Consider the following 15087-nt stretch of genomic DNA (forward strand, 5'->3'; position numbering starts at 1 on the left):
TGTGTGGCCGATATTAAAGACAGCATGGAGAAGAAAAATAAGTGCATTTAAGCAGCAAATATACATTATATGTCAAATGATAGCATACTTCAAGCCACACTTGCGAGTGTGGCTTTCCATGATATGATCATACCCTTTCCTTAATTTTAGGGAAATCTCAGGTTGTGATATTCCAAATAACGTGACTGCTGGGTACTGCTGCTGCTTAAAACCACAACAAATTATTTGAACACTAAATATTTTCAACCTTAAGTATTTCATTTCCATTCATTATTTCACCCACTTTACAGCAGATTCATCTCAGATACATATATTTCCCAGGGAAAGAATTTCCTAAGAAATTTTAATTAGAACATCCCTTACCATTTTGCCCTAGAAAGAATTTAGCAACTACTTTTTTTTTTTTAATATTATTATTATTATTTATTTTTTTACATTCCACCAACAATCAGGTATCTACCTAAACTCTTTCTGCATCCCAGTAAGCCCAGTACTAACAATATTCATTGTGGAAGACATGGTATATTGCACAATGACAGACTACTTCTGAGTATGCTGGATTTACAGTTTACTACAAGGTCTTTGCTTGCTGTAAATGTAATTAATGAAAAACAGCAACATGGTGGTGACATCTAATCAGGAGCTTTTGATTATTTTGAAATTCTTTAAAGGGCATTAATCTTATGATTAGGAGGATGCTTTTTAAAGGCTTTCTTCATGCACCTCAGCAAGCTGAACAGAATATCCTTGGAAAATAATAGTGCTAAAAATAATTACTAACACCTCAATCATTTTATGAGCTATTATTTCACCAGAAAATGGGGAAAATATATCTTTAATCCCGAACAAAAACTCTTCAAGGTTTATGTTCTCTATAAACCTTTCACTGAGAACTGAAAATATAAGTTAGTAATGCAATAAATGCCCTAACAAATATATCAGATTTTTCACTTAATGCTTTTTACAGGCTTAAACCAAACTGAGTGAAAGAAAATCACCTTTTAGAGTCTGACTCTTAAAGGAAGAATGCCTTTCTGTTATGCTTTTTAAAAGAAGGCATGGTGAATTTATATCAACTTCACTGAATCTTGGGGCATGATAAAAGGAAGAAAATACGGCAGTGAAGTTAACATTCCATAGCATTCTTTCTTCACATATTTATTTCCTCACTGGCTGGACATGAGCCAAAAAAGAGGAGGGAATAAACCCCCCCCAAACACAGAAATAGCTGAAATAAACCTTTGGCACATGACCCAGTCAAAGCTCTGTGCTCTTCTTCCTCCCACCCTCAACAACCTGGATTGTTTCTCTCCAAAAAAGTCCAAATAAAAATATATCAGAGGAAAGCCAACCAAACTCTGGATTTCAAATTTGTCACTGGGTGCTCCTGTTAGAGCAATAAACAATTTTTTCCTATTTTCCTTTATACTACAGAAGGACAACCCAGCTGTCTTTTGGACCTATTACTTTTTGTAAAGTAAAAAAAACAACACAACCAACCAACCAAACAAACAAATGAAAAAAATAAGTTCTAGTAAATAAACATTAGCACTGCCTGATAAATCTCTGCCCTCTCATCCAACATTTTATTATCTTGATTTTGAGAAGTCTTAATTTCATTCTAATGTAAATAAGAACTGGTCTGTTTGCTCAGTACTTCCCCAAGAATTTGCTGCAACGTTGCAGCATGCCGGCAGTGCCCCGAGAAGAGTGACCTTGCTTTAGTCAATGAAGCCAGAGATCATTTATCACAGTTAACCTACAAATCTGTCTTGCTGGGGCCTCAGGTCTGTCAACCACTTGGAAGCAGCTACTTGTCCTGTCCTCCCACAGCTCCCTCAAACATCAGATTGGTCTGATATTTTCTATTATTGTATACCTCTCAGCTAATAAAATATATTTTTATGGATATGGAATGATCAAGAGTACTTTGTATTTATTTATACAGCTCATTAAAGGTGGATGGAGATTTGGAGGCAGAGAGAATGCCCCAAGCCTAGAAAGCTCATGAAGACAGACCCCAGGCATATGCATGCATTTAACTTTATGTATATGAGTTGCCTGGTTGAACCCAATGAGACTAAGCAATTACATGCAAGGAGGCAACCTGGTCTTTTTGGAACTACACTCCTAAGCTAAGACATGACAGGGAAATGATGCAGACCTAGTAAACATTGAGAGGAGTAAACCAAGATTATTATAACAAGAGCATATGGGCAATATATTCAAAGCTATGCAGTCAAAAACACTTTATTATATATTATTACACATATATGTTTAAATAGATATTATAAAGAACTAGTTGCACCTCCCTAACCCTTAGCTACCTACTTTTGGTGACACTAGAAGAGATCACAGAATGAGGAAGCCACATTCACACCAGCACCATTGGGCAGAAGGTGCCATTCCTTCTTCAAATTTACTCTCCTGATTTAACACACCGCTATTTCTCCTTACACTAATGGAAATGCTTTCTAAAAGGAACGTTGGTAATCCTCCAGTAGGGAGAAGTTGGCGGATTGAAATTCCAGGGCCTGATATCGATACAGGCAGCAGTAATAATACTTGTTAAGAGACAAATATGCATGTGCCAATACATTAAAACAAGTCTGAAAGTAACTTTAAACTTGGACAGGGAAAGACTGAAGATAATTATTAAAGAAGTGTTTCTTAGGCACAAAAGACCATTATAGAAGAAAACAGTGACCACTCTTCAGTATGCAATTTGGAGAAAAACTGAACATAATTTTGAACTTGTTATTTTTTAAGTGAAACAGTACATATCCACATGTACCTGTATGGAAATATTTTTTAACTCAACAGCCTATGCCTTTTTAATTATAAACAGGTTGGAAATGACTGACCAACCCACAAATTCCATATATAGCTATCAATTACTGAAACATGTGGACTGTAAGTGCTTTCACTCACGTATGTATGAGGATGCAATGCTATCTGACACTCAGAAATTGGCCTGCAGTAGGGAAGGACTCAATGCTGAACTATTTTTGCAAATCCTAACCTGTCAAAGTAGCATGAAAGAGATACAGCTAAGCAGGGAGTTACTGCTATTAAGACATAAATCAGCATAGGTGATTTAAGAACTAAAATCAAAACCGTTATCTATAACAGTGACCATTAAAGGTCAGATTTCCCAAAGAGCCAGCTATCACTAAAATTGACTGCCAGAAGAGCTCAAGCTAGTTCTAATGACCCAAAATAAGCAGGTGGATTTCCAAAAGGGTTTTACACATGTGGAAATGTGGAATCCATGGAGCTCTGCTACACAGCTGGTCATGTGTACTACCACCAAATCAGGACAAGCAGGTAAATATCTGGGTCCCATTTAGGGGCCTAAATGAATGTTATGCTTTGCTGGAAAGGAGGCAGATTTTAGGAATTCAAGGTAGACAAGGGCAAGTCTTAGCAGCTTCCACACCGAGAACAAGAAGCCTGAAGAAAAGGACTACAAACAAGTGGTAAAAATGCACTACCTGGGCACACAGCAATGCGATTCACAGAAAAGATGACAGCAGTTGCGAGTCTGTCAGAAGGATCCAGGGGATAGAAGAAGGACTAAATATGAATGAGAAAATAGTGGGAGCTTGGTGAAGGGAGAAGGGAAGAGGTCTAATTATGGAGGATTTTGAAAAGGGTAGAAGCTGCTCAAAAGTGACTGAATGAAACAGCCAGTGTTGGAAGGGGAGCTAAACAACACAGACACACACACAAACAGATGGGTGTACAGCCTGTTTCTTATATGATTTGAAGAAGGGTGTTAGTCAGGAGAGGATATAGGAAGTGTATTATGATAATCAAGAAAAAATAGGATGTCAAGATCTGAATGACAGAGCTGATTGGGGAAGGAAAAAAGTATCTTGGCAAGAATGTATAAAGCAGTCTGGATGCAGAGGATAAAGAAAGGAAAGATAAAAACACCCCGATGGCTTCAGGTCAAGGTGAGAAAGGATGGTAGCATTATAGAGAGAGGAATGTGGGAAAACTTCACTGGGAACAAGCTCAAATGTGCAAGGGGCAGGAAATATTAAGAATCTCACCATTGAAGCCTGTGCCAATGACTTAAGCAGGGCTAGGGAGAAAGCCTGACCATTCACTCAATTGCTGAGTGTTCCCACTGCTCCTTGGATAATTTTGACCCATGCCAACTAGCATGATCCAAAACCATTCCTGGGCATTGTTCACAGGGCAACCCATGCCAGGAACCATTCCAAACCTTTTTTGGAACATGCCAGCCTCCTATAAGTGGGGCACGCAACACATTTTCTTCAAGCTTATGCTAGAAAATACAGTTTCTGTGGTCTGAAGCATGGTTCTTGGGCTATTCTGGAATTTTTGAATTCAAAACCTAATACCAAACAGCCCCAAAATAATAATTGCACCTCCAGCTGCAAGGGAACCACATAAAACCCTCAGGAGATGCATGCCCAAGCGTTACCTAGTACAGATGTAGCTAAGGTCTGCCACATGGCCTCAGGGCCAGAAGATAGTCCCTGGCTCTGCTTTAGTTAGCAGTAGAGACATAGGCTGTATCTGACAGAAAAATGATATTCACCAAACACTATCTGTCAACATCTCAGGAAAGATTCATGCCCTCATGGTTGCAGAATAAAGCTTGACTCAAGGGCACTTTAAGGATCAAATATGAAAGAAATAAAAGGAACAGAACACCCTAGTCCACAACAGTCATAATGCTGAAGGAAGGCCCGTAATATTCCGGGGCATGATTTTTTATATCAGGGTGGTAAAATTAGTTGGAGGAAGTAGAAAACAGCTTTAAGATTGCTATAGAATCTAACCAACGAAGGCAATTCAAAAAAGAATGGTCCATTCCTAACTTCTGTGTTCCTAAATAAAAGCAAACAATACATTTATGTATTAACAGATGTAAATACAAATCTTTTTTCCATTTAAATTCTTTGCAGTAAGATTCTGAGATTACAAATTCAGCATGGAAAATTAGAGCTTTTATTCATTTGTATTTTCACCCTCCTACTGCAGCAGTGATCATAAAACACACACAGCTGGCATCTTTATTATTTTATTCACTGAAGGATTTAGCTGGACAAACATCACAAAGATGGTGGCTGCTTTCATTGAATTTATGATCAAATATGCTTCAGCATAAGATCAACTCCGTAAGATCAATTATTATGAGATGTGAATAATTTAACAGAAAGTTGTCTATTTGTAAATCAGATCTTATGGATATAAATTCAGCTGAAGTAGCAGACAGTGGATATACACCATGTTATACATTACATTATTTAAAAGGATGCAGTTATTTTTTATTATCTTTTTTGTGAATTCATATCCACCGATAAACACCATAATTTACATTTTGGTATCCAGCAACCCACTAATTCAGACAAACAAAATTTCAAAATTTTATTTTAAACCTCATTTAAGTTTATCCTAATCAGAAAACAACTTAACAGCTTTAGTGAAATCTTTCAGAATTACAGAAAGCATTTCCTATATAGGTTTAATTTAAAAGAATACACGAACCACCATCACCCTCATTTTATGTTTTCTTTTCATAGATTCTCACCAGAGTCTGTTGTTCAGCCTAATACCAGGAGAGTTATAATAATTTTAGCGCAGATCATGTGCCTTAGGATATAGGATTGACTCAATGCCTAAAAGAAAAAGGTCAGTTCCCTTTGGAACCACTTGCCTCTTTGCCCTCCAGCAATGACAGGTGCACCAGTCCTATGCTGAGTCTCTTTATTCACAGCGTATTGCTGAAGATATATAATCTAACCTCTCCATTTTAATACAGCAGCAAGGATTATTATCTCCTATCTTCCCATTTTGACAATCAGGTCAAGCAGACACTGAACCTATATACATGCTGATTTGCCTGCAGCCAACATCTTTCACAAATTCTCAAACAATAGCTTCAAACTTTCTAAAATAAGCTTCTGAAAGACATCAATAAATTTAATTACGAAAACTGTTTAGCTAGCAAATAAGTCCAAGTTTTGAAGCAAATCAATGTTTTCCACTAGTCTCCTACAACACGGTATGTCTTTGTACCATCAATTCAAAAACATTGCATGAAAAAGCAACAATTCTAGTTTCTTAGTCCTACATGGCAGGAAAGAAGTGCCACAACCAGAAACACAGGAAAGGAAGCAATGAGGAAGAGGCATTTTAAGATTTTGTGGTCAAATTGCAAAAAATTTTGGGAGAACATTGCAGGAGATAGCGATGGAATGGTAATATCTGAATAGCTGTGATTACCATTCTACTGCACAAAAGGTGGTGCATCAAATCATCATAAAAGTCATTAAAATGAGTATTTTAAGTGAAGATACTTTGTGATGTTTTTACTAGTGCAGAAACCTTAACTACTGTCATAAGTCTTGGCTAGCAATTGAGCCAAATAGCATGGGTTTTGAGATTGCCTTGAAGTATTTGCAGAGGTGGCAAAAGTCTGTGGCATTATTGATATTATAGCACTTATTGCCTCTCTGCACTGTATCTCAAAATGATACAAATTTCTGAGACCCTAAGGTAAGAATCACAGAAACTGTTCAGTTGAAGAAAAATTATCTGTAACACATGACAATAAGCAGTTGAAAATGTCAACCCGCTTACACCAACGACAGTTGCTTTAGTGCTAAGCATTTTCAAATGCCAGTCCAATTTTTAAGATGCCTATCATTTTGGCATTCATTTTGGAAAAATCTTGTCTGTAGCGGACACACACAAATAATGACATATCCAGCGGTAAGGTCTACTTCATTTACATTATTGACTTCAAAGTATGTCTTCAGTTCTTCAGGCCAATATTTTCAAAACACATCTCAGACTAAATTTTGTCAGCAATGTCATTTTCTGGAGAACAAAGATTTTAGCAGAGAGTCCAACAGTACAGAATTGTAGCAACAGGCCAGACTTAGAAATATGAGGATATAAAGATGCTTGGTGCCTCTGATCAGAACATATTAGACTTCAAACCAAGAAATGAACACAGACACTATGGCAACACATGAGTAACAGACTACCAAAAACATAATTCTGAGAAATTAATAAAATGTTGGCATGTAAAAATGCATAAGGAAAAGAAAAAACACACAACTGGAAACATCTGAAAAGAGTTGATCAGTAAGTACTCAAAAACGTTAATAAAGAACATACTTTGAAAAAAATCATACCTGGAAACACCAAATAAACATGTCTATCTGATATACGTCTCAATATCTTTAGGAATTCTTACAGAATTAGTAAGGATAGCAAACAAATGTAAGGCACCTTTTGTTTCTTTCTATGAAATACACAGACGAACAGTTTGCTCTCTTTCTTCATTTCTCTTTACAGACATTGCTGTAGATAAGTGACATTAGCTAAATTTGCACTGCATTCCGAAGTATTTTACTAGAGAAAAAAATCCTTCCTTTCTTGTTTTTCAAATAAGGAAGAGAATCTTGACAAATATTTTGCTGGACATTGACATGCAATATAGTAGCAAAAGATAGACAATAAAAACAAAATACAGACACTATAGAAACAAAAACAGTTTTAGGGAGAAATGGCTTTGTAAACTCTTAGACAAAATGGTGATCAAAAGAACTGATTACTAATGAGCAAGATGAACTGATTATTTTTAAAAATTGACTTTATCTTTGGTGGAACAAAGTGACAGGAGACAGTGTTTGACGCAGTTTCTCTAAAAATCTTGCTCTGTAGACAAACTCAGAAGAGCTGGGATGTGATATACTATCTCATAGACAGAAAACTGGCTGACAAACCATAAGGAAAGGGTAATGATAAGTGGCAATGTACTGAGTTGGAAGGGAAGTGTCCAGCTGTGTGCCAGAGGGATTAGTGTTAGTCACAGTTTTATTTAACATCTTTATTAATGAACTGGACTAACGGATACGCTGCATACTGAATCATTTCTTAGATGAAACTAAATGCTGAAGACACCAACAAAGACAAAAAAAAAATAGTACAAAGAAGCTAATAGAAGTGAGATACATGGGCAGAAAATCTACACACAAGATAGAGGATAGATAACAATAAACAATTACTTCCAGGGAAAAATAACTGAAAATACGGATAGGTTCAGAGATAATAGGACAGATATAATGCCAAAAAACTCTAGTCCAATGCCAGAAATTGAATTAGTTGTTGCATAACAAAGAATAACCATATAATTTAGGGCTGTATTTTCACAGTTGTCACAGATAGGAAAGGTATAGGATGGTAACAATGTGATTATACTAAAGAAACAACCTAGAGTTGGTAGAATACAGAAAAAAAAGCGTCATATTAGAGAGGACAAAGGCTTTTGTTGTCCAGTTAGGAGGTTTATTATTATTTTTAACTGGGCCAGGAGGATGTAACACAATACATAAAGCCTATCAGCATCACAAAAGAGGGGGAATTAAGGGAGAAGCAAAAATAAATTGAATATCAGGATAAGCATTATGACAATGAGGTCTGTTAGGCTGAGGAATAATCTCCATCCAAATGTACAGAAGCTGTAACATTTGAGTAATTTACAATTAGAATGAAAGAAACATTCAAATATAAAGTGTAAAGATTTTTTCATCTTGGCAGAGGTATAAATAGAGAAACTCTATCTGTCTTTCTCAGTCATTAGTTTCAATCAGTGTAATACAATTCATAACCATAAAGCTCACAAGACATACAGTGCATTTCAGCTATTGCACTAAACACTCCTGAGCCAGGCTGGGAACTTTGACTTCTGCACTTGAGCCCCTTTATGATGCCAGAATCATAACAAATTGCATTGAGTGCAATGCACAGTAACAGACACCAAAAAGACACGTGAGTGTAAACAAGCAACTTCATCCCCCTGAAATTAATTTAATAAACCCCGCTAGTTAGTGCAATAAACAAACCAAAATAATAGCGTTAGGAAAATGTAACAAAAATTCCCCGCTGCTGAGGGTCTCTAACACTAGAGGAGCGACTGCTGGGTCAGCTCAAGCGCTCCTCCTAGCGCAGAGAGCTCCGCAGTGCTCCGGCTGGAGCCCACCCCACAGCACCCTGCTGCTGGCCTTCTCTGCCAGGCTCTGCCTAGTCCCAGACTGTGGCTGCTGCACAGAAAGGGTCAATCGGCATGCTGTCACATCCCGGAGAATTTATTTATTTATTTAACAAAATAGCATAATAAATTTACTACCTGTGAAATGACTTTTTTTTTTTTTTTTTCATCCCATATTAACATAGGTTTTGCCACGGTATGCTTCCTAAAGTCCCTCGGGGATAAGATAATGACTGATAAAGGGGGTATTTATGAGAAACATGAAACATAATAGGAAATGAAAAAAAAAAAAAGTACAGCAATATCACACCAACCAAATCATCAGGAGACAGAGGCAGGTTTATATGCCTCTAAATCAAAAATACTTCTACAAAATCTTCTCTTTTTGTGCCTGGTTTCCATCCTCACCCCTCCTCTCAGCTTGGTTCCTGATCATTCCTTAAATGCAAACAAGGAGACAGCCCCAGCATAACTGCAGGACATGCTCCAACTGCACACACGTGTAGGTATATAAACCAGCCTGGACCAGAATGCACCCCAACTTTTGCACAGGCACAGTTTTAAACCATTATTGCTTGTTTTTGTCTATCCAAAAGGTTTTACTAACAACACTGGACAGATTTTTTGCTCCTGCTGTGCTTGAGATCTTGAATATTTTTCTGGCAGCACTACAGACTCCACTGCAATGAACAATGCTGCTTACAGGGCATGGGGTGAACAAGATAAAAATGACAATGAGAAGAAAGTTTTGTCTTTACTCAGAACCTCACTAAGGCAAAGATTGTCTCAAAAAAGCAAAGCAAACTAGCAAAAAAAAAATGCTCCCAAATCTCAGCTCTTAACAATTCCAAGGTCTACGTCAGGCTTGAAATGAAATACAGATTCAAAGCAAATGCACTCATTTCTTTTCATTCACTGCTTTCTTCATGAAGTTTTCACAGAATAACAGTCCCAAAATAGGCAAGCCCATCCTGGAATGCAACTTTCAAACAGTGTATCCTCCAGAAGAGAGGTCTCAAGTACAGAGGCCATTTTGTTGGAGGAAGAAATCCTCAGCAGTGGGACTAGCTGGGAGAATAAAGTCTTATTTATATAATAAATATAGCCATTTTGGGGAATTATGAAGTAGCAGTTCTATTTATGCAGAGCATGCAGAGCAGAATTTGTTTTCAATTGCACCTTTTCTTTCTAACCTAATTTCTCACAATGAAACCCATTATGACAGAAGGATCTGAAAAAGCTTTTTATGTCCTACCAAATATACCCAAGGATAATTAGTTCTCTTTTGTCATTCTTCTGGAAGGTTTGTTGTTTTTTTTTAATTGTGGAAAGGCTTTTGCAAATTGAAAGAGGTTGCATTGCATTCTGAAGGTGGAGCTGTTCTTGGTTTTTATTGTTTAGATGTAATTCAACAGTGTTTTTTGTTTTTTTTTTTTTTACTTTTTTTAAGGTGAAAACATAATTCACTGTGAGCTCTATAGGAAGATCACATTACTACATCTTAATTATTTTTGGGCCAGTATTTTGTAAACACATTCCACACTGTTAGGTCATGCAATGTACATGAAGCTTCATATTAGAGAGAAGCAAATGTCAATGCAAGTTTTGTTTCCAACAAAATGTTGGAATACTTCCAACATCATAAGAATTTTCCACAAAACTTATAAATCACATCTTACCTAGTAAATACTATCTTCATAATTTTCAGATATTTTCACAGTCAGTGAGAAAATTCAGTCTCAAAAGGATTTAATGCACTCTGAGTGACAGTTATATTACTTCCCTCAAACACTTCCCAAAAGTAGGATTAAATGTTGACCTATTCCATTTAGGGGATTTTAGGAATCTGACTCCTTATATAGTAAGTGTGGGTTTCACTTTGACATTACTCTTACATTCCACATTTTTTGCTAATTTTCAGTGAGACTGAAAATTAAAGAGCCACTAGATTGTGTGCATCATTGTTCCATGGCCCAGCTATGGCTTTACACTTCAACATCTTGTGGAAGCTGGTGTAAGCAATCAGGTGCGATTAGTTTGTCTCCAATCTACCAGCTGTGGCCTTCTGGGAGGTCTTGGATTTGTTGTGAAATTTTTTTTTTATTTTTATTTTTTGTTTCTCTACCTTATGTACATGAAGCAAGTTCTACGAAGGTTAGATGTGCATTATCCTTCCTTCTAGTAACTTATCCTTACATACATTATAACTTATATTTTGAAAGTCTCTTTGAAGACTTCTAAACCCATATTCTTCTACGTCATGGCCTCAAAAGATAGACACAAACAAGATAAAGGGGTAGACTGTGCTTAGTTTTGAAAACGCAGTAACTGGTGAAAACTTCCTTGCATTCAGAAAGTTGAAGATGTTATCTCCTGATTTGGGAGCACCATGTTCAATCATTGCACTGTTTTAGAATTTCTAAGGCAGTTTTCTCTGTGACAAATTCCTTAATATCTTTGTACTCAATCCCCACAATAAATGCAGTAGCAGGCAGGACTTCACCTCAGAGAAGCACTGTGAAGATAAATATATTCACCATTGGAATACAGTTACAGATAGGGGCTGTTGAAACTGTTCAGAAGAGTTTCTATTGCTTCCATCTGTTTGTAAGCCTGAGGGGTGCAGAGTTGAGCAGTCATGGATTGCCACAGCCCTGTCCCTGACTGTCATCCACCTGCATTGGGCAGAAAGATTTACTGCAGCTTGAGCCTGCAGAGATTAATGGCTGCATTAATGGTAAACCATTTCTAGACAATCTTTTCTCTCCATCTAAAATATTGTTTAAATATATAGTTGCATACTTACAAAAGACATCCTGGTATATACTTTAGAATATATCCATAAAACATTTACTTAACACTGTATAGTGATTGCCCCAGAGATTTTCTAAAATACTTTCCTGTTGCAAAGGCCAGTATCCATACCAACCTTGAATAGCAAGAAGTTATCTCACTGAAATTAGTAAGTGTATACATCAAATCTGAAGTTTAAGCACACATGCAAAACCTTCCAAGACCATTAATATTGTTCTTTGAAGTGTATCTTTCAAAGGTACTAAGCCGACAAGAGAAAGTATCTTTGTAATAATACCAACATATGTTTTTCTTCATGTTTTAGGTCTCACACTTATCCTAACTGTCCTTAAAACAACTCTATTTTAAATGGGACATCTTTGCATCAACACATCTTCTACATATTAAATCAGGATGTTAAAAGTGTATATATATACACACATACATATATATATATGTATACATATATATATTTTAGATTAGATGTTGCTGCTATTTGAAAAATCCTAATAAAGAAAAAAAAATCTCAAGTATGAATCAGTCTGTCCACATATTAAGTTTATAGTTGAATTATAAAGCCTTGGGAATATGCTGTCTGTAACAGAAATGTTTATACATCCTTAGCTACCGTTGTACAAGCAACAGCACTCTAATATAGCACACAGATAAAGACTTACAATAGAAAAAAAAATCCTTTACATTCTGAATGTAAATCATACATAATTTGGGGGCACTAAATATTTTGTATTATAGTAGAACTGCACATATGAAGCATCGAACTCTGTGCATTGTTATTTCTTTCAGTCTTTCGATTCCTTCATTTATGCTGAAAAATTGCAAATCCTTTATGCATGGAACATTGCAAATGTGTAAATTTGAAGGGGTTTCTTAGAAATGAAAAAGCTCTGGTCTTCTTTGAATCAGTCTGTGGTGTGATCTGTGGTGTGGTGTCAGTTATGAAGTCTCGGAGACTGAGGAGTTGTTTTAAGCAAACTGAGCTTTGTTCCTTTTTGGTATTTTAAGAAAACAGAAATTTCATGCAACGTTCTTAAAAGAAATGTGAGGTATCAGCTTTTAAAATTCAAATCTATTGTTGCCCTGATTCATTTACAGGAGATACTGCTAGGTCTAATTGCTGTTAAAATATGGAAAAACAGTCAGCTCGCTCCTGCAGAATGCATGGAATAGTGTGCCAGTATCTATTCACATTACTCACGTATGTATATGCCCCCAAGCAAACACATTCACATCAGTATTAGTTTCCTTGTCCCTCTTTCCCAATCCAAATCTAATTGCCTGTGTTGTAATATAATTGCCTTTTCCAAGCTTTTGGATTTCATTAACTACTTTCAAAGAAACGATGAACTTGCAAGTTTGTTCCTTGTTAAAGGACAGAAAATAGATGATTTTATTAACTTTTTAAAATGAAAGCTGTGACTTTCAGGGAATTACATCATTCCAAGCAGCTAGACTGAGGTAGAGTCAAACACTGCAAGATGCCTGAAATGATCACTAGAACTGATAAAATTACTTTGAAATCTTCACAAAAACTAACTACAAGAGAAACTAATCCTTCTATTGCTCCTTCTATAGTAAACAGGACAGTAAACATCTTGTATAGTAAACAGCCTCTTCTACAAAAGTCACCTAATAAGGTGTCAGGAAATTCTCTACAGGCTGTTGAAAGTCATTTGACTTAGGTAGGTTGACGACACTCAACCTTCAAGAAGGTCTGTACTGGCTTCAGTTCTGCTAACATTGTCTCCCTCATTACAGAAATCAGAAAGAACTCCTAATGAAGGATTCTGTAGTAATACAGAAGAAGCTATGTGGTCATGACAGTCACCTGGCACTGTAGAAATGAAGGTTCTGACTCAACAGGTGTACATTTGATGGTATCATATCCAACAACTAGTTATAGCAATGATCCTGGTACATTAAGAGATTTCTCCTTTCTCATTTAACCATAATTTCAAAAGTTTTGTTGTTGTTTTTAAATGAAGTATGCCTTTCCAGTTCAGTCCAACATGTTGAACCAAATTGGGATGGGAAGGAGCAGATGTAGAAGGAATAACAGAATGGCAAAGTGAGCATAAATCTAATTACATCTTGGGCAAATGACTGTGCTATGAATTTCAGAACTGTACACACACACACTAATTTTAATAAATTACGGTATTAAAAAAGAATTTGGACTTTTACTCTACCAGTAACCATTTTTCCCTTTTAACAAGGATGCTCTTTCACCAAAATATTTCATTTCTTCAACTTCAGTGGTAAACACTGAAGAGGAGATGCTTCAGACTCCTGTTGATTTATCTCTTTGAACTTCCTGGTAAACTACCAACAAGACAGCCAGTTGTTACCAACAGTAAAATTCGTAATGAGTACCAGAAACAAACAAACAAACAAAAAACGGTAATGCTGTTGTAGCAAAGGCTTAGCCCTGTTAAATAATAATAATAATAATAATAATGGTCAAAACACGGTAGACAAAATTCTAAGATTTTTTTCTAGCCAGACAAATTGTTGAAACAACTGTTTATCCTACTTACCCAACTGATACTGTGTATGATTTCTTCAAGTAAGTTAATATGTTCAAATATGTTTCTTCAAATATATTAATCACTCAAGACAGTACTGCCCAAATATTCTGCCTGCACAGAAACTTCATATGCTGAGAAACCTTCTATTAAGTTTACACAGATGGTTGGCTAGGCATTCCTGGTTTAGTAGGCAACCTTTCTAGATTTTGAGCACAATACCTTTATATTTTACTCCATCTGACATATATGTGTCAAGTATCAGGAAACATTAAAAGGAAAAAAAATAAGGTGAATTCACATTGACTTTTTCAGTCAAGATAATTAAAATACACAATATGGTTGTTAGCTCACAGGAATGAGCAGATGGACCTTGCAACAGGGGACAACTATTTGGAAACAACATTGCATTCAAAGTTGATTAGAAACAGATTATTTAAAAGTCTCTTAACCTCTATACTTGAACAAAGAAAACAAGATTCAAAACTGATGGTCTAAAGTAATACTATAACATGTTTCGGTGAGTTCAGTATTCTTACCAACTGAGATCCATCCCCAAGAATAAAACTGTATGCTCTGCAGTTTCTATCTATTTACAGAAAGCTAGCAATTCAAAAAACATTCAAAGTTGAGAGACATGGAAAAGAACAATACTTTTACTGTAATTAAAATGCTTAAAGTCATTTTAAGTTATGATAACTAGAAGTTGGC

General features: G+C 36.1%; 1 protein-coding gene across 3 annotated transcripts in view; it reads right to left on the minus strand.

Moving 5' to 3' along the window:
* CDK14 (cyclin dependent kinase 14) overlaps positions 1 to 15087 on the minus strand; it is a 335682-nt gene that overhangs the window by 80901 nt on the left and 239694 nt on the right. The window lies entirely within an intron of this gene.

This window comes from Anas platyrhynchos, chromosome 2, assembly GCF_047663525.1.
Source record: "Anas platyrhynchos isolate ZD024472 breed Pekin duck chromosome 2, IASCAAS_PekinDuck_T2T, whole genome shotgun sequence".
In the NCBI taxonomy this organism is placed as follows: Eukaryota; Metazoa; Chordata; class Aves; order Anseriformes; family Anatidae; genus Anas; species Anas platyrhynchos.